The 22,718-nt window shown below is 33.7% G+C and overlaps 1 protein-coding gene across 3 annotated transcripts in view; it reads right to left on the bottom strand.

Annotated features, from left to right (window-relative positions):
• Msh6 (DNA mismatch repair protein Msh6) overlaps nucleotides 1-22,718 on the bottom strand; it is a 202,780-nt gene that overhangs the window by 46,223 nt on the left and 133,839 nt on the right. The window lies entirely within an intron of this gene.

Raw genomic sequence — 22,718 nt, 5'->3', positions numbered from 1 at the left:
CCATTAAGAATGAGTCCTAGAACATGAAGTAGATCAAAAGTTATTCCGGTGGATCCATTCATTTTTTTTTAGCACTGTATATCCATTTGTTTTTTATGCACAAATGTCAATACTGCTGATAATAGCAAAATATTTTTCCATTTTTATATAGAAACGTAATTTAGCTGGTGGTTATCCACATATGTATGCTTTGATAACTTTAAGGATTATGATTGGAGGAGGAAAATTAGGTGAAATGATGCTCATTTTCAATATCAGATATAAATAAATAAAAAAGTCTTCCATTTTACCTCTTTTATTAATTTAATAATAGAAAAATACATTTTCCTCGAATGAAATTTTGCCGCTATTGTGGAAAGCTAATATTTTTTTTAAACTCATTATAAGCAAAGAATTTTTGTATCTTAAATATTAATATTTTGAAGGTATCGTAATATCGGACATCTAGAAATATGAATCTTGATATATCAAGCATCAAGGAAATTTTGGTTTAAAGAATAAATATTTGAACCTATGGAAAGTGTATTAAAATTGTACTAAACTAGTTTTGATATATGTTGCAAAAAAATTTCCAAGAAAAAAAATTACTGCAATTTTGCCAAGACACGCCGCGGCGTTATTGATTTAAAACTTGAAAATTTAGTAGGAAAGCGTATCTAATGGGATGGCCTATATAGCATTATTATTATTTTTTTTTTTTTTAATATAGCAATGCCTTAGAAAATTTTGCCTTTTAGTAGCCCCACTGGAAATTTCATCTTCATTTTTTCCACCTGTTACTAGTGCTTTTTATTTTTTCATCCTTAATGTTACTCCAAAGAATGGTTAACACACCTGGAATTTCCCCTTCCCCCATGTTTCTTAGAATCACTTTCTGAAAACCCCTATCTGCAAGAGAACAAAAGTTTCTCTTTCCCTTCTGCTATAGGAACAGCTGTTGAATGTAGGGGACAGGCATGGAGTGGAGAAGCATAAATCAGCAAAGGAATGAATAAAGAAAATCAGGGTAGTGCCAGTGATGACATTCACTGTGAAACAAGCACTCCTCCCCTGTTTTTTCCAGGAAATACGTCTCTTCCAATTGTCATGGCTTTTATCAGTAAGCATCCACTCCCTTTTTTTTCCAGCTGCTTGTTAAAAACATGTGAATGTTTGATGAATGAATGGTGCCAATGAGCTTGTCATGACCTTGAATAATCGTACAACTAAATTGTTCAAGAAGAATTTCTAACTTTCAACTGAAGGTCAGTGAAGAGGGGGAGAATTTTACATACTCCTAGGCTGTCAGTAAATAAAAAAGAGCTGTTTTCTGAAGTCTGATTTGAGAAGAGAAAGTAGGGGAAGGAAAAGGGGAATATAGAAACGTGTTTTAAATGTTTGAGAGAGGAGCGCTTTTTCTTGCTTTAAGAGTTTGATCTTCTTCTTCCTTAGCTTATTTTTTTATCGTTCTGTTGCGTTTTTGTGTTGTTAATATTTTTCCTTCGCTAATAGTTTTGTTCCATTAATATTTTTGTCTCATTAATTTTGTTGCTGTTGTTTTGTTTTATTTAAATTTCAATATCACTTGTTTTTAAGTTATATTTCAAATGCCTCCCATTAAGAGGAATATTTATAAGGCTCCGTTTAAGCTCACTGCAATTGAAAGAACTGAAGAAATTGGAAATCGGGGTGCTGTTCGAGAATCCAAAGTTGATGAACGGTGCATCCAGAGGTGGAAGTCGGAAATAGATATATTGTCTACACTACCCAAGACTAAGCGTGCTCGGCGCAATGGCACTGTTGGGTGGCCACTGCTGGAGCTAACACTAAAACCCGTAGTTTTGCTATTTTGAACCGAACTTAGAGTACAAGAAACTTCCAGGTAAAGTTTTACGACAAATTCACTTTCATGGAGGACATCAGAATTGAAACAAGCTCACGTTTGCTTTACATTTGTAAAAAAAAAAACTAAAAAAAAAATAAATACTCCAGGGTTAGCTCGAGGGCAAGATTATTTTTACACATGATCCCCCTACCAATGGAGGTATTGTATGTCGGAACTGTTGTCAGTGCAAACTATGAGCAGTATATGAATTAACGTGGTAATTCTAACCCAAATCACATCAATAGGAAGTGAAATCACTTATCACATAAGCCATATCGGCTCTAGAATATTTATTAAAGTTGTAAAAAACATTGGAAAATTTAATTTGCAGTATTATAAATTTTGTTATAATGTAAATGAGCTATATGTCGATTAAGGGGGTAGCTGTGCAGTTTTTCCATTCCTGTGTCTCACAATTTTGGAGAAAGCAGTGTCTTTAATAATGTAAAAAACAAATAAAATTCGGCGTAATAGAATGAATTCTTATTTTTATCGGTTTTTCTTAAAAATTTTTTTTCTCAACAAGAAGATGAACTTTTCCGACAAGAGCAGAGATCAATCAAGATTTGTATGTCCATTTTGTTAATACTTATTTTCTTATTATATTAATGATTGAGGTCCTCTTTATTGTAGTTCATAAGACAACTTGGTAGTTATTACAAGTCTATTTTAATATTTCAACTTGCATATGAGCAATTATAATTGAATTTATTAGCATATATACTATTTAAGAGCAAATTAAATATATAATATAATTATAGCAAATATAATTTGCAGTATTATAAATTTTGTTATAATGTAAATGAGCTATATGTCGATTAAGGGGGTAGCTGTGCAGTTTTTCCATTCCTGTGTCTCACAATTTTGGAGAAAGCGGTGTCTTTAATAATGTAAAAAACAAATAAAATTCGGCGTAATAGAATTAATTCTTATTTTTATCGGTTTTTCTTAAAAAAAAATTTTCTCAACAAGAAGATGAACTTTTCCGACAAGAGCAGAGATCAATCATGATTTGTATGTCCATTTCGTTAATCCTTATTTTCTTATTATATTAAAAAAAAAATATTTTTTTATTATATTAAAAAAAAGTATGTCTTTTCATGATAAGAAAAACTATTTCTTATGGAATAACATGTGCATTTTACATTCCGAATGATTGAGGTCCTCTTTATTGTAGTTCATAAGACAACTTGGTAGTTATTACAAGTCTATTTTATTATTTCAACTTGCATATGAGCAATTATAATTGAATTTATTAGCATACATACTATTTAAGAGCAAATTAAATAAAAAAAAGATTGACAGAACAAACTTAGTTCTTCACTATGTACAAATAATTTAAAAATCAAATTCCTTACATTAAACGTTGTGACGTCAAAATTCGTTTCTTTATTGAATGCGGAGAAACGCATGCATTAAAGTTGGTCTCAAAAAGTGTGGTAACTTGAGTATGATGGGGTAGGAGCTAGGACAGGGGTGTTCAATAAATTTCCATTTGGACACAAACAAAAGACTTGTCCCTCAGAATTTTCTGAGGAAAATCAACACATTTTCATCTTAAATTTATTCTTATTCACAAAAAAAAAAAAAAAAATAAAAATAAATAAATTAAATAAAAAAAAGCTAGAATTTTTTAAGAATGTAATTAGATTTCTTTTCAAGACAATAGCGCTTTCCTGACGACATTTAAGTTCGTCTCGATAGGGGGGCAATTGCCCCCTCTTATCCCCTACTGATGCCACCCTTAATATGAAGGTTTTGTAGAAAATCCATCAAAAGTGTGTAAATTGAAAAAGGCAATATACGGATTATATCAACCAGGACGCCTGTGGTTCACTGAGGTAATTAGTAAATGGCACAAATTAAAATTTGAAAAATTAGATTGGTGTAATGTAGTATTCACAGGAGATGTCTTACTATTGTAATACATAGATGTTATCGTGATATTTTGAAAAAGTTAAGAAAACATAAGCCACTCAAATCAAGTTTCAGATTTCCCTGATTTTTCCAGGTAAAAATCTTAAAATTTCCAGGTTAACATGTTTTTTTTCTCATAAAGTATAGGATAGGATACAACAAAAGTACTAATATTGTAAAGTATTTTATTTAAAATATTTTTTTAAATAAATCATATTGAAAAAATAATTAAAATACATTTATTTTAAAAACTTAGCAAGAATTTTTTTGAAATTTTTAACGTTTTGGTACAACATTAATTAAAAAAGAAAAAAAAATTAAGATGGATGTGTAGAAAATAATATGTTCAGCGTGTAGAATATATTGTTTTTATTTAATAAAAGTTTAATGAGTTACTTTCAGTAGTTTTTGCACTAAGTGCACCAAATGGCATATACAGAGGGACTAAAAAAAAAAATTAAAAAAAAAAAACCTTTAACATGTATTGTTTAATATATTTTCATTAGGGATGTAATGAATAGTGATTTGGCAGAACTGTCGAATACCGAATAGTCGGCCAAACAAATCGTCTGAATACCAAATATTTGGTGGCAAAAAAGTAGCATTTTCCTTTAAAAAAAAACCATTAATATACATTCCTTTTTTTATATATAAATAAGTTTAGTCATTTTTAAAAATTAATCAAAACTTAGCTATATTATTGGTGTATAAATAAAGAAAAACTAACTAATAGCTAGGAAAAAAAAACTAAATAAACTTGGTCAAAAAATACTTGGCTGAATATTCGGCAAGCAAGCCGAATAGTAATCGAATATTTGTTGCATGCCTAATCTTCATTTAGCAAAAAAATATTAATAAAAAAACAATAATTTCAGGCGATAATGCATCAATAATTTTTTATATTTATTTACATTTTATATAGAGCACATTTCATAATGTATTTTATCCAAACAGTGCTTCTTGTAAAATTCATTGATCATATTTTCTATAAACCAATATCTAAAATCAAATGTTTAAATAATGTTGTTTTCACGCAGCATTATGATTTTAAGTGATACGCAGTATTAAAAAATTAATGTCACAAATGTAAAATTGTCAAACTTCTTATTACATATCCTACAGAAAAAAAACTAGATAAATTCTTTATATTTCATTCTTTTTCCCCTTCTAATTTGAAATTAAAATATTTAAACAATTACTATCTAACTAAATGATTTCTTTAGTTTAGATTAGTTAATTGCTTTTACGACTAGAAACCTGCACAGTGCAGAACAAAAAGAAACAAAGCTTCATTCTCCTTTTTCCTAAGAAACACAGATGAATAAAAAATTTGGTATATTATGTTTACACAACATTTAACATGTTTCCCATAGATTCCCTAATTTTTACCAGCTTCTTACGGCTAAAGGAGAAACAGTTTTGGAAATATCATCTCTGGAAAAAGAGTAACATTAATGAACTTTCCACATTGTTATTACTACACAATGTGAAATTTTGAATTCAACACATTGTGAATCAAATTTTAAATATAAAATTGAATTTTGAATCAAAAATTAAATATTTACCAACAAAATGTTAACATATAGTTGGTCTTTAAAAGAACCTTTTTTAATTAAAATATGTTATAAAAGGCTAAAATGAAATTGAGGAAATTAGCATCAATGAAGAAATTGTAACGATTTGTTGACAAACATTGCTGTTAGCGATTGTAAGAAAATATGTGATTGATTGGCTTTGCTGAGAAAAATAATTCACCGATTTAATTGGATGGGAGTACAAAAGCTTTTCGAAAAAGAGTGCAACATATAATCCATTAAATTATGACTAACTAATCTGCGGAGAATTTTATGAAATTAAAAATTGAAACATTTTTAATCATTTAGTCAAAAGAAAGCAAAAAACTTAAAGCATCGGAACATACTTGAACGATAGATGGATTCAACCAACGGATTAGAAGTGAAACAGATGCTACTTTTATAAACAGAAGCAAATATCTTAACTCCTTCTTCACCACAATCTTTGCCTTTCCTAAACTGCATAGTCTCATCTCATTTAAAATGCATAGTCTCCAATAAGGTTTCTCCATTCATTTAGCAATCATGGGTTTTATGTGGCATTCTAGTTTACAGGGATGTAATTGACAAAAACACAAAAAAGAGGAAGTTTATAACTGTAGCATTAAACGTGCAAAAGATAAAATGATATGAATTCAATAGCCAATCTGATAATGATTACATTATTATCTATTCAAATAAATATAAATAAATGATAATTATGTTCTTAAATAAAATCTTGATTAAAATATTTTTTTTTAATAATTTAGATAACTTTGAGTAATTATGCATAAGCACGATTTTATGTATCACATCATTTTAAAAAACATTTATTTAATGGTCAACGGACCTTTATGGACTTTCTCATCAGTTCTTTGTTTTTTCGATGGTCTTTTATTAACATGACTGATCTGTAGACTGCGTTTTGCAGACTTTTGATCATCAATGTTGATAAGACAAGAAAGTTCATTTCTCACACAATTTTTAGAGGCCTTAGATTAAGAATCGCGATGTTGGATTTTAAAATCGCGTGAATAACAGGGGTGATTGTGAGCCCAAGCCGAAATTCCGGAAAATTGAGTTTAAAAAATTATAAAAAAAAGACAGTTTAAATTGAAAAATTAGAAAAAAATTTAAACAAGGTTTTTTTTTCCTTTTTCTTAATATTTCTTAGTTTACTTAAAATATATTTTAAAATTTTACACATACCTATACCATTTACACATATCTATGATAACCTGGAGAAGTAATTAAAATTTACAAATATGTCTTTCTTTCTTGAGTTAATGATTATAACACCTATTTACTGATAAAAAATGAATATTTATCATGAATATAAGCTTGTGGTGGTTGGTTGTGTCCAGGAGATGAATAGACGTAGTTTACATTTTAATTAGTATTTATTTTAATATTTAATTATAACGAACACAAGGGAAAACATGAAAGTTAGAGCAGTGCGTCTGCAATGGCGGTTAGACTTTTTCTTCGCGCGGAATGACAGAGACAGTTACTGATCGTAATTGTTACGGTTACGATTAAGTTAAGTTCAGTCGCCGCACACTCCCCCGCCAGTATCAGGGTACTGATACGTAACGATCGGGGAAGGTAACTCTGCGGCCTGATCTAGTCCGTTGTGCAGGTTTGTCCGGAGAATCTTTTGGTAGACTCGGTTCTTTTGAGGGAAAAGTTTGGATCGTGTTTGGTTCGGATTGAAATAGTCCAAATGCTGGTTGGAGACGGTCAATAGAAATTGTCTGTTCTTTTTCACGTATCATGATGGTGAAATGTTTTTCACTTTTTCGTATGACTTTAAATGGTCCGTCATACGGAGGTTGTAGAGGTTTTCGAACAGAGTCCCTACGTACGAATAATTTCTAAGTTCGGGATGTATGAAAATTCGACGATTTTCATGGTGTGACGTCGGTCGAGGTCTTAAGTCTTGAAATAGACGTCTTAATTTACAGACAAATTCTTGTGGAGGATCATCATTTGTAGTGGGAATCAAGAAATCACCTGGTAAGCGTAATGTCTCACCATAAACTAGTTCAGCTGGGGTTGCTTGGATGCTTTCCTTAACTGTGGATCGCAAACCGAGGAGAACCACTGGTAGAACATCCGTCCAATCTGTTGTTGCATGACACTTCAAAGCGGCTTTGAGTGGCCGATGAAAATTTTCTATCAGGCCATTGCTTTGCGGGTGAAAACTTGTTGTTCGGCAACGCTCAATTCCAAGCAGTTTTGTCAGGCTGTAGAACAATGATGATTCAAAATTTGTTCCTCTATCAGTCGTTATGAAGGCTGGTATGCCAAAACGGGCAATCCAGCCTGTGAAAAACGCTGATGCTATAGTCGTTGCTGACATGTCAGTGACTGGGATAACTTCTGGCCAACGTGTATAACGGTCTATGCACGTGAGACAATATTGGAATCCTCTAGATTGCGGAAGCGGTCCGATGAGATCCAAGTGTACATGATCAAATCTTTTTGAAGGTATGGGTATTGATTCAACCCGACTTCGAGTATGTTTGTTGATTTTAGATCGCTGACAGGCAAGACATTCTCGAGTCCACTTCACACAGTCTTTGTTGATGGAAGGCCACACAAATTTGGAACGGATCAGTTTTGATGTAGCTCGAGTTCCAGGGTGTGACAATTTGTGAAAAGTATTGAAAATTGTACGACGATGCGATTGTGGAATATATGGACGAGTGATTTGAGATTTTGTGTCACAAAAAAGTGTCTTGGAGGAGCCAGGAATTACAACTTCTTGTAATTCAAGTGACGAGTTTGTACTCAAAATTAATTTCAGTTCAGGATCATCACGTTGCGAATCGGCTATTTCGTCATAGTCCACTGCAGTAGGTGTACGAATTGTTTCAACTCGAGATAACATATCAGCAGATATGTTATCTGCGCCCTTAATATAACGTATGTCGGTGCTGAACTGACTGATGAAATCAAGGTGACGGTGTTGACGTGGCGAATATTTGTCCCATTTCTGTCGGAAGGCATACGTTAAAGGTTTATGATCAGTGTATATTGTGAATAAACGTGCTTCAAGCATATGTCTAAAATGTTTAATTGACAAATATACCGCGAGCAATTCCCGATCATAAGCGCTGTAACGCGTTTCCCTAGGAGTAAGTTTTTTGGAGAAAAATCCGAGAGGTTGCAAATCGTTACCTATCAGTTGGTGTAATGCCCCACCAACGGCGAAATCTGAAGCATCGACGTGCAAGACGAGGTTAGCATCTGGGGAAGGGTGGGCAAGAAGCATTGAATTTCGAAGTAACGCCTTACAGTTATCGAAAGCTTCGGTAGCGGTTGAGGTCCAATCGATGATTTTGTTTCGAGCTGGGCTACCTTTTAACAGATCATGTAAAGGTTTTTGAATTGCTGCCGCGTTAGGTAGATGCCTACGATAAAAATTTAATAAGCCTAAAAATCGCTTAAGCTCTTTGATCGTATTTGGCTTTAGAAACCGGTCGATTACTTCGATGCGTTCAGTAAGAGGAGTGATACCTTTATCGTTTACTGAATGCCCTAGAAAAGAAATTTCAGGAACACCAAGTATGCATTTTGATACATTTAATGTCAGACCGTAATTTCGGAGTCTTTTAAAAACTTCAGTAAGATGTTGAATATGCTCTTGTTCTGAATTGCTAAAGACTAAAATATCATCTAAGTACCAATAGCAGAAAGGTAGATCTCGAAATATTTCATCCATAAAACGTTGAAATGTCTGGGCAGCATTGCAGAGTCCGAAATTTAGAAAAGGAAACTCGAATAAGCCGAAAGGGGTGGCTATCGCGGTTTTAGGAATATCAGCCTCATTAACTGGGATATGATAGTATGCTCTGACGATATCTAATTTAGAAAATATTGATTTTCCATAGAGAGCATGTGCGAAATCATGTAAATATGGAATGCCATATCTATCCGGGACGGTTTTTGAATTTAAGAGTCGATAATCTCCTACTGGTCTTATATTCGAATTTTTAATAACAACGTGTAACGGAGAAGACCAGGGACTTTTTGAAGGACGACATATACCTTTTTCACACATTGTTGAAAATTCGCGCTTAACTGCTTCGAAAACTTGCGGATGTAAGCGACGTGGCTTACAATGTACAGGCGAACATGTTGTTTCAATGTGATGAACGGTAGAATGTTTAATAGATTTTCTTTCTTGCGAGGGGTTAGTAATATCCGAGAATTCTTGTAATAAATTTTGAAAAGGCATATTATTAGATATAGTTTTAACTGAGCACTGAGAAGAATTAGCAAAATAGCCGCTCGACTTTAAAGAAGTGTTTGAATCAATGAGACGTTTATTCTTCAGATCAACAAGTAATGCATAATGCGTTAAAAAATCAGCTCCAATTATTGGCGAGGTGACGTCCGCGAGAATGAAATCCCAGCCAAATGAACGACGGAGGTTAAATGATAATTTTAAATGTTTTGTTCCGTAAGTTCTAATGGGTGAATTATTCGCGGCATATAGCATTATGCTGCTTGGCGTATATTTATTTTTACTGTTAGAAATAGGCAGAACGCAACATGCGCTTCCCGAATCAATAAGAAAATTTAAGTTTGTATTTTTATCATAAATGAATAATCTGTTGCCTAATTTATTAGCCACGGAATCTGCAGGCAAAATAGATGACGTGGCACTTATTCGTTTCCCGAATTAAAAGAACAAGGTTGTTTACATTTTAACGCATCTTTTCCAAAACGAAAATGATAAAAACAAAGAGAACGTTCCTCTGATTTATTTCTTGTCCTTGAGTTTGTACGGCCACGAGAATCTGATCGGCGCCGGTATTGCTGCACAGACATTTTCGCTACTTGTAAGCTGAGCTCTGATATTTGATTTTGAAGAGCAACAAATGAATTATTTTTTAGATCGGTTTCAGTTTCATTTTGTTTAATGGAATTTATTTGCTGGGTGGGGGAAGTTTCAAGTATTTTATCAGCTAGTAAAGCCAATTTGACCAACGTTTGATCAGTTAAAATTGATAAAATAGATTGCACATTGGGGGGTAAACGTTGTAGCCATATTGTTTTAAGAAAATCCTCAGTTACTGAATCGGTAGCAACTTCTCGCATTTGTCGTAGGAGAAGAGAGGGTTTTTGGTCACCTAATTGAAGTTCTGAAAGTAGTTTTCGAATGCGTTTATTTTCAGAATCCGAAAATTCGATGATGAGACGTTCTTTTAAAGCATCATATTTATTAGTAGCAGGGGGTGAAAATAACAAGTCTGATACATGAGATAGCGTTTCTGCATCGATATGTGCAATGAGACTTGCGTATTTAGTTTCATCTTTGGTTATGTTAGATAAAGTAAATGCACTTTCAACTTGTAAAAACCAAAGTTTAATATTTGTACGCCAAAAGGGGGGTAATTTAAGTGCAATCTTATCTACGTGAGTATTTTCAGCGTTATTTGGCTGCATATTAAAATGTAATAATATATATATGTAATGAAATTAAATTAATATACAGTATGCATTCCGACAGAAATTAAGAAACAAAAATTGAAAAGCCACAGTACCGTTTTTGTGAAACTTCCGATATCCAAAGCGAAATTAGTTATTCCATTTGAAACATAATCTCCTTAATATATGAACGTCCGGCTGTCACCACTGTGGTGGTTGGTTGTGTCCAGGAGATGAATAGACGTAGTTTACATTTTAATTAGTATTTATTTTAATATTTAATTATAACGAACACAAGGGAAAACATGAAAGTTAGAGCAGTGCGTCTGCAATGGCGGTTAGACTTTTTCTTCGCGCGGAATGACAGAGACAGTTACTGATCGTAATTGTTACGGTTACGATTAAGTTAAGTTCAGTCGCCGCAAGCTTATAAAGTATCTATCTGGTTCTCCTTTACAAACAAATAAAATAAACTGTGTTTTTAAGTTCCACCTTTGAAAATTTGATTTCCGGAAACTTCTGTGACCCATGATTTTTTTAAACATCTGGACCTTCGATCTCCGGAAACTTTAGGATCACTGTCAGCGAAAATTCCGGAAATCCGGATTTTTTCCGGAGCACAATCAGCCCTGGAATAAGAACCACAATGTTTGATTTTAAAATCGCGTGAATAAGAATCGCGATGTTCAATTTTAAAATAGCGTGAATAAGAATCACGATATTGAATTTTAAATCACGTGAATAAGAATCACGATATTGGATTTTAAAAGCACGAAAATACGCGGTATTGAATTTTTAAATCGCGTAAATAAGAATCACGATGCATAATTTTTAGAGTTCGTGAATATTTATCGCAAAGAGTAATGTTTAAACCGCGTATAAATACGAAAATCGATGTTTGATATTACAACCGCGTGATAACGAATCGCAATATTGAAATTTAAAAAAATATATGAATACGAATCGCGACATTGGATTTTAAACTAGCGGGAATATGAATCGCGATATTGGGTTTTAAAAACGCTTAAATACAAATCGCGATATCGAATTTTTAAATTGCGTGAATGGGAATTGCGAGTAATGGTTTTTAAATCGTGTAAAAACGAATCTCAACAAGTAACTTTTAAATCAGTTAAATACGAAAATCGATGATTTACATAAAAATCATCTAAATAAGAATCGCAATTTTGGCAGATTCTGGCCCAGTTCCTAATATTTAAAATTCGAGCCAATCAAAAGAAATCAAATATCAGCGGCCGAAACGAAACTGCTTAGGACTTTTTTTCTTTTTTCCAATCTACAGCGGAAATCGCGGCTGTCAAGGCAACGGCGTACATGCCGAAATTCTAACCATTTTCTTCTGAAGATCATTTTCTCAGGAGGCTACTGCAGGAAGGGGGGAGTTCGTCGCAAATCCGACTATATCGTTCGTTCGACTCCTCAAAAGTTTTTGGAACATGGTCGGAAATTTTAAAAAGTCCTTCATCCCTGAAAAGATAAGAGAGTAGTGGAGTAGGAGACGGCATTGTTTTACCAAGGTCAACCACTTTTACCCCAGCCAGCAGATTGACATGTGAAGAAAGGTTTATTGGGGGCTTCAATACTTTCGCTCCGCGGAAGAAGAAAAAAATTTCCAACAAAATATCATTTACTGCATAAAAAATTTTTCCACGCGGAAATTTATGAAAAAAGAGCGGAAGATATGGAAAAATATGAAAAAAGCGGAAATCAGCGGATCCGCGGAAGAATCACATCCCTGAGTTTAACAGGGTTATAATGGAGTAAATTTTGACGAATGCAAAATATTGCTAAGCTGATAATTCAACTGTTTTGCAATAAATGTCCGTCTAAAAATAGTTGGCATAACAGATTATAAAATAATTTAAATTAAGAAAATCTATAAAAAAAAGTTCCAGCTTTTCTTTAAAATTCCCTGATTTTTCCAGGTTTTTATCTAAATTTCCGTGACTTTTCCAGTATAAAAAAATTCCCTGATAAATCCAGGTTTTCCGGGTGGGTGGCCACCCTGACATAGATGTGATGTTAAAAGACTGTAATAAAACTTCTGAATTAAAGATTTCGGGAAAATCACGGAAACTTTTAGATATAGAATCTGAAAAGATTAACAGTCCTTTAATAATCCCCCATAAAGAATATATCTAGAATACAGTGAAGCATTTTAGGAAGTACCGTAATTTCGCGCGTATAGTCCGCGGACTATCTGTGTTTAAAATGCGAATTTTTGAAGGTGCGGACTATCCACCAGTGCGGATAATACGGTGGTTGTTCACGGTTAAAATCGCTGAAATTTAAAAAACACGATGTCGCAGGGCTCGAAAAACAGCCCGTCCGCCCGTCCTCGTCGATCAAAAATTCCGAATCCGACGTCCGCGCGGACGGCCATTTTCCTGTTAATGTTCGTGATACATTTTCAATTTTCATTATCTTACAACAGTCCTACAAGTTACAAGGCAGCAAAATGACCCACAATACAGCAACATACTACGCATGTTGGAATTGATGATTTCTCAGTCTGGGAGTACTGCAGCGGTTGAAAGGGGCTTTTCAGCAATGAACTTACAAACAAACAAAACAACAAAAAAAAAACACATTACGTACTGGTCTTAAACAAGAAGCGTTAAACGCAATTATGAACATCTATCTAAATGGAAAACCCCTTTCAGATTTCTGTGCAGAAACCTCTGTAAATCATTGGCTTGATTGTGGAACTGGCAAACGTCATATTCTATTCATTTAAAAAACGCAGTACCCTCGGATAAATTGACATTCCAGATAACTTGACCTTTGTCATTTAAATTATTTCATAAAAGAAAGAAATTATTTCATAACAGAAATACTAGGTTACTACTAGTAACCTAGTATTTCTTTTATTACTGTATAATGTAATCCTAGTAACTACTAATTCATTGTGCTATTTATATAAATGTTTGTAATAAATAAGAGAAAATTATATTTTTATTTATTTAGAAGTTACGGGTTAGTTTCAAAGGAGGACGGGTAAAATTTCTGAGTTTTTTCGAGCCCTGCGCTGTCGTGAACTGCCGATAATCAAATATAAACAGCGCGAGACCTTTCTTGGAATCAAAGAGAACTTAATCTCTCTTTCCCTTCTGCCATATGAACAGCTATTGAGTGTAGGAAATGGGCGTGGAGTAGAGAAGCATAAATCAGAAAGGAATGAATGAAGGAAATCAGGGTGGGGCCAGTGATAACGTCAACTGTAAAACAAGCACTCCCCCCCCCTGCTTTTTTCAGGAAATATGTCTCTTCCACTTGTCATGAATGCCTCTCTCCACTCCCCTTTATTCTTCAGCTGCTTGTTAAAAACATGTGAATGCTTGATGAATAAAGGGTGCTGATGAACTTGGAATAACCTTGAATAATCTTATGTTCCAGAAGAATTTCAAACTTTCAACTGAAGGTCAGTGAAGAGGGGAAAAAGCTAAGTGTGTGAGAATTTTAGACAGGGGATAAAAGAAAGACCGTCCTAGGCGGAGTTATTTAAAAAAAAAAAAACCTGATTGGAGAAGCAAAAATAGGGGGAGGAATCGCTAAAAATAGAAACTTGTTTTAAATGCTTGGGAGAGCGCTTTTTATCGTTTTTTTTCTTCATTGCTCATATTTCTGTCTGATTTCGACCATCGTCCTCAGCTTATTATTATTTTTTTCAAATCGTTGTATCTTCAATTCTGATGCGTTTTTGTCTTATTAATGCACAGTATTTTGTTTTTCATCTTCATTAACGTTGATCCAACATTATGTCTGTGAAACATCGCCGGAGTTTTACTGCTGAGTTTAAACTCAAGGTAGTTGTGAAAGCGGAAAAAGATGGAAACAGAGAAGCGGGCCGTTATTTTGAAGTGGACGAGAAAGCGGTGAGAAATTGGCGCAAACAAAAGGATGTGTTAAAAAGAATGGGAAGAAAGCTATCCAATCGGCACGGAAAAGTAAAATGGCCAGCTTTAGAGGAAAATTTACTAAGATGGGTTCTCGACCAAAGAAATGCCGGACGCTCCATTTCAACAGTTAAAATCCGTCTCCGAGCGAAGGCCATGGCAGATGAGATGCAGATAACGGATTTCAAGGGAGGAGTAAATTGGGTTTACCGCTTCATGCGTCGTAAAAACTTGAGAGTTCGCAGCAGAACGACAATGTGTCAGGCTGTTCCGCACGATGTAGATGAAAAAAAAGCTTCTTTCCTTCAGTTTACAAGGAAAGTTATTGCAGAAGGGAAGTATTCCCTGAAAAATATTATAAATATGGACGAAGTTCCATTAACATTTGATTGTCCACCGAATCGCACCGTCGATACTTGTGGAGTGAAAACAGTATCCATAACAACAACTGGTCAAGAAAAGACCCATTTCACAGTGATGCTCGCCTGCTGTGCTGACGGCACAAAGTTGAAGCCGCTCTTAATCTTTAAGAGAAAAACAATTCCGAAGGAAAATTATCCTCGAAGTGTCGTAATACGATGTAATGAAAAGGGTTGGTGCAACGAGGACATTATGCTCGATTGGTTTCAAGAAGTTTGGAAGAAGAGAGAAGGTGCCTTTTTCAATTCCAATGGAGTACTGATTATGGATTCAATGAGGGCACACATAAAGGACAGTGTAAAGGCGGAAGCTAAGAAAAAAAACATCGGTGCTGAACTTAGCGTTATTCCAGGAGGTTTAACAAAAATCCTGCAACCTCTGGATATTAGCGTAAACAAAAGTTTCAAGTCCCACGTACGTGCTTGCTGGGAGAACTGGATGTCGGAAGGTTTACATACTTTCACAAAAGGAGGAAAAATGAGACGCGCTTCATACACTGAAGTTGCCGAATGGGTCGATAAATCCTGGAAAAGTGTTAAAGTGTCAACCATCCGATCGGGATTTATAAAAGCCGGGATTGTTAGTGAAAGCGAGGAAATCTCTGACAGTGAAGATAGTGATGCTGAAAATGAACTTTCGGACACTCTTTCCGAAAATATATTAGAACTGTTTAATTCTGATACTGATGAATCGGACTTTGAAGGTTTTCGTTAATGTAGTAGAATGTGTGATTAATTAAAATATGATTAATTAGTAAGCACTGTTTTTTATTTATGTTTAGCGTTTTATTTCAGAAGATATATTAGTAAGTAAGTACTTTTTTTCTATTTATACTTAGTTCTTTGTTTCTAAAATAATTCGGACGTATAGTCCGCGGACTATCCGGTGGTGCGGACTATCCGACGATTTTTGAAATTTTTCTACTATAAAATCGGACCTGCGGACTATACTGTGGTGCGGACTATACGTGCGAAATTACGGTAGCACAAAATATCAGTAGTATTATTGCCAATATCAAAAGTTAAGTTTGCCCACAAACAGAAATAGAGAAAGCTGAAATGGAAAACATTCCATACCATAATGTTCTTGGATATGTGTCCTTTATAGCAAGTAGAAAACAAGGTCCAAAACATTTTATGCAGTCAATATTTTATAACAGTATAAGAAAACCCTGGTATCAAGCATTAGCAAGCTCTACTGATTCTATTAGGGTAACTGCAAAATGCAAAGGAAAATAAGCTAGACTTGTCAAAAACCTACACTGGTGTGCAAAACTTAAGCAACAAGTGGTTTTTCGGCCACAGCTTCCTAACAAAGTATAAGATAGTCATGAAATTGCAGTATAATATGCACGTAATTCAGTAGAAAGATTATTTGTATGCAAATTTTAGAAATAAAATGTCGTAGGCGATGTAAGTGTACGTAAACCTTGTGGTTCGGCGCGCGCAGGTCAAAGCTGTCATAAAAGGATGAAGAGCACCGTAGTTAAAGACATTCGCTGCAAGTGCAAGTGATTTGCTTTGTGAAACATGTCTTCAAGAAATCATTTAGACAACTTTACTCGAGGAAGAATGATTGGGAAGCTTGAGGAGGGGCGTAGTGTGACCAGTGTCGCCGAAGAGTTCGGGATCAACAAAACTGTTGTTTCTCGTGCTTGGAATGCCTTTAAAACTACTGGTACAGCTGTTCGGAAGGTTGGTGGTGGCCGTCCAAGTAAAACAACACCAAGAGATGACCGTTACATTGTCCTCCAGGCGAAAAGAAACCGTTTTCAGTCAGCTAGCGCCGTATCTCAGCAACTGTGCACAGCCACAGGACGACAAGTATCAAGATTTACAGTGGCCAGACGCTGCCACAAAGGTGGCTTATTTGCTAGACATCCTGAACGCTGCATACTTTTAAAAGTTAGCTATTGGCGGCACCGTTTAGAGTGGTGCAGAGAACACGAAACCTGGACACCTCATCAATGAAGTCGCATCCTCTTCACAGATGAGAGTCGTTTTAATGCTACAAACGATTCTCAACATCAGTTGATCTGGAGAGAGGTTGGAGCTCGATTTCATCCCAATAACATCGCGGAAAGAGATCGTTACGGCGGTCTTGGAGCTGTTGTCTGGGGTGACATTATATTGAACGGGCGGACTGAGCTTCAGATCTTCGACCAAGGTTCTGTAACTGGAGACCGATACTGCAATGAGGTAATCCTACCCCATGTGCGTCTGTTCCGAGGGGCCATTGGACCAGCCTTCATTTTTATGGATGACAATGCCCGGCCACACCGTACAGCTAAAATTCAAGAGCTACTAGAAAGTGAAGATATCACATGAATGGATTGGCCAGCTTACTCTCCAGATCTAAATCCCATGGAGCATGTGTGGGATGCATTAGGGAAACGTCTTGCGACACGACAGTATCCTCCTGGTAACACCCATTAGCTGAAAGATGTGTTAAAGGAGGAATGGAGACGTTTACCCCAAGAACTCCTGGATAATCTGGTGCTTAGCATGGAGAGACGATGCCAAGCACCAATTACAGTAAGGAGAGGGCATATCCCTTACTAGGCAGGGTTCTTGCTCAATTATTTCAAAAAAAATTAGGACTTTTTAAAAACTTTTTTAGGACTAAGAAAAAAAAATTAGCACTTGATGTAAAGTAAAGATAACATACTTAATCTATACACGATATTAAAAAAATACAAATAAAGTGTTTCACGATTCATGAAGTAAAAATTACATAATTAATCTATACATGATGCAAATTGCAGCTTAATTTTGTCACAATCTTTTTCCTCATTTTTCTATTTTTGACTTAAGTAATTTAATATGTTTCTCATTTTTAGAACACACTTGCTTTTGTTTTCTGACATTAATTTTGGATTGATGCAAGCAACATTTCTAACAACAGAATAGTTTATTGGACATTTCTCTAGTAAAGTTTCTTGCATTTTGGTGATAAACTTTCTGCAATCTTTCTTTATATTAATATGATCCCGGTCAGAAATAACTTTTGAGGCCAACTGCTTTAAAATTTGGTCACCTTTAAAACCTACACTGATTTTTGTCAGAGAGACATAATTCTTTTCATCACAAAAATTAAAATGGCACAGTTTTTCCAGAGAATTTAAGTTTTCTGTAGATTCTGGCTTCAGAATGTTATATAATTGCACACTATGTAATATCAAATCCTGGATATCTGCAGCAAAAAATGGTAAAAGTGGCCGATCTGCTTGATACAGTTTCAAAAAAGGTGAAAATAGCTCCGACACATTTAAGACAAAGTTCAGCTTAACAAGAATTAATTTGCCTTTTATTGCTTCTTGTAAAGTTAAAAAGGATTTACATTTCACTTTTCTAAACTTGCCAACATTTTTCACATAAGATTTCAGTTCATTCCAAAGCAATATTGCTCTTTCAGCTGCAGGTGCATTTTCCAGCCAACGGTGGTTACAAAATTTTAGTGGTAATTTGTTCTCAGTTGATTGATTAATAAAATCTTCTTTTCTTGTGGGTGAATCTTTAAAAAGATAGAAGATTGAGCTCAGGATGGAACCAATGAGCCATTTTGTTTCAGATTCACCTTTGTAGAATGCGTTATTTAAAATATGAAGCCCACAACTTCCTATTGCATTGCATTGAACACCATGTTCTTTTAACAAATCTTCTTGAATATTATTATAAAACTTCCAATTGACAGCAGGACCGTCCATAGAAATCTGCAATAATTTCTTAAGGTCTACATTTTTGACTGATGCATAAAAGCAGGCTAAAAGGTCATCAGCTACAGAATGGCCCAGAAAAGCTGATGTTAAGTATCGCGTCTCTACAATGTTCTTTACTGGGTGCCAAAAGTGGATATGTATATCCAACTGCTTCTGCTGTGTCGCTTTATTCAAAGACTCATCAAAAAGCAATGTATAAAACTTGGCATTATCAATGCACTTCAGAAGTAGCATGCTAAAATGAGGTTCAAGTCCAAAATGACAGATATGCACACTTAGATTCACTGCAGGTGAAATGACGTGCTATTGAATTGTCTGGAAACATTGTACTAAATAATTTTCCAGTGTCTTTGGAAGAATTGTAGGAGTAGTAGCTTTCTACAACTTTTAAAGCCCATAAAATCTCAGAAGAAAGAACTTCTTTCCCCAAAGCCCAAGAATCTTCTAAAAAGATGGAGGCAGCAGGAGAGCTGAAGGCAACAGAATTTAAGGATTTAGGGAAACCGACTTAAGGAATCCGATTACTCAAAAAAAATTTCAAAACGCCAAAATAAAAAATATTTAGCACTTTTTTAGCACTCAGAAGAAATTTTAGCACTTTTTAGGCCCTAAAAAAGTTGGGGAAAAAATTTTAGCACTTTTTTAGGACATTTTAGGACAGCAAGAACCCTGCTAAGGAACATCTGCCAGTTGTACTTACGTTTCTTCAGGCTATCATGTGTAACGCCACTATATGTCAAATAAAGCCTTTTTTTGTTGCATACCCTACTTTAAGCTTTATATTCATTTCTGCGCCATTATTCTTTTACCATCGTTTAAGTACAAAATAATGTACATCATATTCAAATTTCATGTCAATCGGATGATTTTTTGTAGAGTTATAACAAAAAACGCACTTGCTGCTTAAGTTTTGCACACCAGTGTATGATTTGCCAATTAAGTGTTACGTTGATGTTAACCATGCATCAAACAGAGATGGCAGAAGGTCGATAGTAGGAACTAATGTTTATGCTAGTGGTAATGTGTAAAACCTTTAAGCAGATAAGTGTTTCAATTTCTACCATGAAGACTAAGTATATCCCTCTATCTTAGTCAGCTAAGAAGTTAGTATGGTTAAATAATGTGCTAACAGATTAAAAAAAAAACTCAAATTAGACATATCAAGCTGCTAGTTGTTTTGAGATAATAGTAGGGCTGCTATTGATTTTTCTAAATCTGATGCTGAGAACTCTTGAAGTAAATAAGTTAAAGTACAGTGCGCAAAAAAAGAACCGATCTTCACGTTCTAGGTCTCAATCCTAATGGTTTGAGGGGATGATCTCAAAGATGCTAATTACTTAGTGCAGTACAGTAGGTATTTTAAGTTACGAAATCAGGTGCAAAAACGTACTTTCTCTGAATAAACATTTTTCTTGACTCATTCCGATTTCTGGCCCCCAAAATATCTGAGGTAGCCGCAATCTGGGAAGTATGGTTCCAACAGTTTGGTTTGGTCAGGAGAGCCCTCAATGTTAATTTTGCTTTTTGCATATGTTGCTATATTTCGAAAAAATTTTAACAAAAATTTAAAAATCTTTGCCATAATTATAAAATTTGCATATCCAAAGGTAATTCCATAAAAAAATTAATTTTAGTAAATATTTATTTCATTTAATAATGTTCGAAAAAAATTTGAATTGTAAGGTATGCATTTTATTTTGCTGCATCATTTTAAAGAATATAATTTTATATGGCAAATTAGAAAATTTGAGCAAAATCGGTTGAATAAGTTCCTGAGGAATTGAATTTAAAAATAGTCAGATATTTAAATTTACAAAGGTGCAAACAAATAGATGGTATTGTTTTACCTTCTGCAGTGCTACAGCTTGGAGGAAGTGAGTGTTTCTCTATTTTTAGTTATGTGCTGTCATTAGTAGAGTGAAGTATAATTTGTTCAGCGTAGTTTTGTCTTTGTGTTAGTTTTGATTTATCATTTCAATAAATTTTTGTGTAGTTTTAAAATAGTTTTACAGCCATTCAATGAGTTAATGTTTTTTTTAAATAATTTATTAGATGTTTGCAAGTCTTTTTTCAAAGAGTTAAAATTTAATTGATATTTGAGCTAATTATGAAGTCTAGGTCATGTCTGTCCCTTAAGAGTAATTACTGCCCTTTAATCAAAAAAAAGTAAAAAATGAAAAACTTTTATTATCCATAAGACACTTTGATTAAAAGTTGTAAAAAAAAATTTGTTCTTGACACGTTAATTGACGGTATAGGTTACGTATAGATTCAGTAAATGTTTTTTTTTTTTTTTTTTTTTTAGAAAAAAAAAAAAAGCATTTTGAATGAATCGAAAAATTTTCAGCTTTGTTGTAAAATTTTTAAATACAATTATAAATAGTCAATTTGAAACAATATTTTTATACTACCATAACTTCGTGGGGATATGCCACCACTGCACCCATAAAATTTGAATAAAAAGAAAAAGTCTATCATCAGAAAGGCCGCACCATCGGATACTCCACACGAAATTTTACTGTGTGATTGATTGCAGAGTTATTGCATCTGTGACAGGCATTGACAAATTACATACAAAATAAATCATTAAATGTTTAAAAATCATTAAAAAAAATTAAATATGGAATAAATTAATATATGCGATCTTACTTAGAATCAGAAATTATAAAGTTCGATAATTTTTAACGAATGTAGGAAAATTTATACCAAATACAATTGTGTGCAATTCAAATGCATAATGTTAATAAATACTAATTTAAAAGACTGAAATTTTATATAAATAAACTGATTATGAACCTAAATATATTGATAATAAGTTATCAAAATACAATAAATTGATAAAAAGAATCTTACTAAGCACAAAATTGTACCATATAGAATAATTGTGATCGCATCACGTCGCTTTATCGTAATTTGAATTGAATTGAAATACATAAATACAATTAAATCAAAAAATTAAACAGCGAAAAATCCTTACAATGATTCAAAAAAATTTTAATAATAAAATAATCACGAACGCACCTAATTTCTTTTTACTAATTATAAATGTATAAAATTTTAACAGATCAAATGATAAACAGCAAATAAAACCTTTAAAATAATCTCAAAAAAAAAAAAAAAATAATAATCTTGTTTTGTGCAAAATTAAAGCATAAAAATGAGTGCAAACACATTTTTCTTCTATAATAGATTTATAATATTTCAGCTATAAATAAATCAAATAATACAACAGATAAAAAATGTTAAAATAAACGTTAAATATAAATAAATAAGGCAGTTCACCCATCCCTCTTATATCTTTATGCTCATCATGTTGCATGATTTTTACTCGAGCATCTCTAAATTTTGAAGTCGTCTATTTCCGAGTTTTGGATATACACGATAAAAATATGACTGTAAAAAATAAAGTTGACCATCAACATAAAGTGGAGATGAACTGGACCTAAAGATAGATCATTTAAGACTTCACTCATTTGTCTTAGAAAATAACTTGCATATCTTTCTTTCATTTTTTTCTCCTTTCACACTTGCAGCTGAAGAAAGGGAGAATGGTACTTCCGTGGATCCTCATAAGAAACTACTCACGAAGTGATTGCAAGAAGAGGACTTTGCAACGGCTTCTTTGGTTGAAAGGGAGAGTGCTTGTCGTGCTTTTGTAACATTCTTGCAAACTGTTTCACCAGCATTAATTCTTTAAATTATTATTGATTGCAATTTTCTAACTTAAATAGTAAAAAAAAAAAAAAAATACAGATAAGTTTTGCCACATTAGTTACGCCGCAAATACAAAATAATGTTTTAAACCATAAATCAGCGTATCTCTGCAAAATTACAAGAATAATTTCATAGGTCAACTGCAAAATTTTTTTACAATGTACCAATTTTTTACA

The sequence above is a fragment of the Parasteatoda tepidariorum genome, chromosome 11 (assembly GCF_982258835.1).
Source record: "Parasteatoda tepidariorum strain Cologne lab strain chromosome 11, Ptep-v5.0, whole genome shotgun sequence".
NCBI lineage: Eukaryota > Metazoa > Arthropoda > Arachnida > Araneae > Theridiidae > Parasteatoda > Parasteatoda tepidariorum.
Note: the sequence above shows the minus strand (reverse complement) of the source record. Positions and strands in the feature narration are given on the sequence as shown.